We start from the raw sequence: 3,360 nt of genomic DNA, 5'->3' as shown, positions 1-3,360 counted from the left end.
GGGCTGGATTTAATGTTCCCAGCATGGGTCCCGGCCACCTATAGGCACTCAACTGGCAAGTGTAGGGCCTTACCTAGTATTTAGGAGCCTGGCAGCAGAAATAATGGCCGCCAGTAGCTGCAGGCCAATTAGAGGCTGGCAGCTTTCCATTGCTGGCAGGGTCTCTGGGAGCAGTGGCTGCTGCTGGTCATGCTCCAGAGACTTCACCAGGGATCATCATTGGATCCCTGGGCTCAAGTGAGATGGAGATCGCAGGGAGGGAGTTGTGGGATGGGGGGGTCAGGAGGATTGGAGGCAAGGGCAGCGAGGCGGTCTTCAGCAGCTTAACCATGGGAGATGTCAAGGAAAAATACCAACAACCACAGGATACATCCAGAAAGAGTACTTTTATTCAAATGTTAAACCATACAATGGCCATTGGGAGAGATCATCTAGATCTGCTTGATGTTACAGTGTTCAACAAGCAGTATATATACAGTACAATTACGTGACTCCAGCATATTTACACAGTGATCTTATTAACTTGCCCTTCTTTATTCTCTTATAATTATATCTAGGTTAGCTAATTGATTTTGCTTACCCATATAGTTTCTTGATTATCCCTTATCTCTTCCAACAATGTACTATTCATTCCATGTTACAACATCTGTTTGTGTTTATTGTGTCCTATATCATTTTTATCTACTCTATGCTTAACCTTTGATCTCAAGTCATTTCACGTGTCAAGGCTTGTTCTTCTTATTTTTCTGTTCTTGCTTCCCTTTAGGTGATTTTTTTTTCTCAGAAGTTTTCCTGCCGTGGTGGGGGGAGGGGGCTGATGCGTGACTCTCCATGATTAAGTGCGCCGGGCCGCCATGTTTCCTGCCACGACAAGCTAGATGAAATTCTGCCCTCTGTTTCTCTCTCCACAGACGCTGCCTGACCTGAGTATGTCCAGCATTTTCTGTGAAAAAATACTGTACTTCTTACAACTGATGTCTTCAATTTGATGAGCAGAAAGAAAACCATACAAAAATATGAATTTTGGAAGTATTTATTTCAGCCCATCATTTGGAGACAGTTTCAGGATCACATTATAAGGCAACCAATAGAATGCTGTGAAGGATCCTTGCAGTTTATCTTCCCTTCATTTGTGGCCCTCAGTTGCTTCTGGTATCTCTGTAGTGTTAAGCTGATATAATGCAATTTCCACATCCACTGGGGAGTGCTGCACAGTTGGAGGAGGATGGGAAAAAGGTTGTGACAGGCTTTGTGCATTGCATGATTGACAATCTCTGAGTATGTCCAAACAATTTTATTTTTGAATTAGTGACCAAATTTTGTCTTAGGTTATGCCGTACAGTTGATTTCACAGATCTTTGAAATTAAGTACTCCTGCAGGGCTAGTAATCTTGGCGAACAGGAGTACACTGGTATTGCAAAAGGCCATCATTGCTAGACCATGAAAGACATGAATGAATCCTATGTCCCTGATTTTTTCTTGCAGACAGCCCCAGAATGGCAGTGGACAGTCCCATCTCCACGCACTGGAAGTATGCCAGGGAAGACATTGTCAATTGATAATCGTGCCTCATAAATTCATTGTTTTCATATAAATTATAACTTTCATGGTATAAGTAAGTTTATATGTACATAGGGTATCTACTCGACTAGTATTGAACATAGAATAAGATTAGTAGGGCAATTGGAAAAGACCTGGCATAGTAAAGTAAATGTGGAATATTTGTCTATGTTATCTGAGAACTATTGCTCCGGCATGGAAGGAACCTGAGCTATACTCTTACTTGGGGTAAGTGAATACATTTATGATGAAAACTTTATTACTAGCCAGAGCAGGGATCCAATGATGGGAGTGTTAGTTGTTGGGCTCATCAACCTAGGTTTGAATATAGGGAACATGCGGAGAGATGGACTTTCGATTTGATAATCTTTGCAGGACATAGAGTTTTTAGGCAGAACTTTCCCTCACAAAGTTAAATGGTTTGGGAAGATTGTTAGACATATTGTTATGATAGACTGGACATAGTGGAAGAAGGGAAGAGACTCGATGAATTTAAAAGGTTTTTCTCACTTCATGTCTTCTTACTAAATGTGATCAATACCACAGAAACTGAACCTGATTTTTTGATGGTTTTCCATCACCAACCTATTTCAGCTCTTTCTAACCAACAACTCTATAGCTGATTCTGATTTGAAATTGAAATCATTGAGATCCAGTGAGGCCTGATGTTTTGATTCATTTAGTTTTGACTTTACTGTCTCAGTTGTATTCTTGAATAAATTGACTACATCCTATTAAATGTTGCTGACAAATCCTTTAAGTATAAAAAGGTTTTGGTCTGGTTATAGGGTTTATAATTGAATTTTGATTCAATTCCAAATTCAGATCAATATTGCTGCTCATTAAGATGAGAAATGAGATGGAGTATAATTACACATCAGAACTGTAGTTTACTGAACAGCACTTTGTTTCTGATATAGTGCAGCCAAGACAATCATATAATATGGATAGTACGATGACATTGAAGGGATAACTTTCAATACAGAGGGCCAAAATAAAGTCATAAAATAACAAGGTTCCAGTCTAGAGATTGTTAATGAGGATATAGTTCTGTATTTATTTTGGCAAGGTTAAGTTAATCTCCAATGGTAAAATAATTAGAGTTCATGATCATAAAATAATCCATGAGAGATCAGACTGTAGGCCTTTTGTTACCACAGTGATAGTTTTATACAAATCATTCAGGTCTCTTTCATTACTTTCCTTTTAAAGATAACATATATTTAACAAATTACTTGTTGATCTCCAATGAGGAGTCAAGGCTAAGGGTAGTCCTCAATTGAAGTAGGATGAAAAGTCAAAGGACAATTAGATCGTGGTGCGTAGAATTAAGATTTGTAAAAAGAAATTTCTTTGCAATACAGCCTGAGGAGCTGGGAGATATAAAACTGAGATACTGCAGCACCACCACTGGCAGGGAGGTGTAATTTACATTGTGACAAGTTTACATGGGCAGTTTCTATTATAAATGTAGACATAGGAATTTATAATTGGCAAAAGTTAATACGAAGGTGCCAAAAATGTGAAAACATGCAATAATGTTCTTTTGCAGAAAGTGTACGATAGGATAATTTAAAAAATATATATTATTGAGGTAATATAGAAACTTTGGAACACTTCTTTTGGTGAGTCACCATTGAAGCTGGGTGGGTGGGAGAGGAAAATTGGGCAGGAAGTCACCCCACCAGCTCCATGCCAACTGAACTACTTCTGAGATTAACACTACCTGTATGATCTGTTACCTGCAATGTGCTGTGACGGATGGGAGTTGGGAGGTGGGGTGGGTGGGGGTTGTGGGG

Source organism: Carcharodon carcharias, chromosome 1 (assembly GCF_017639515.1).
Source record: "Carcharodon carcharias isolate sCarCar2 chromosome 1, sCarCar2.pri, whole genome shotgun sequence".
Taxonomy (NCBI): Eukaryota; Metazoa; Chordata; class Chondrichthyes; order Lamniformes; family Lamnidae; genus Carcharodon; species Carcharodon carcharias.
This window is presented reverse-complemented; position numbering follows the sequence as displayed.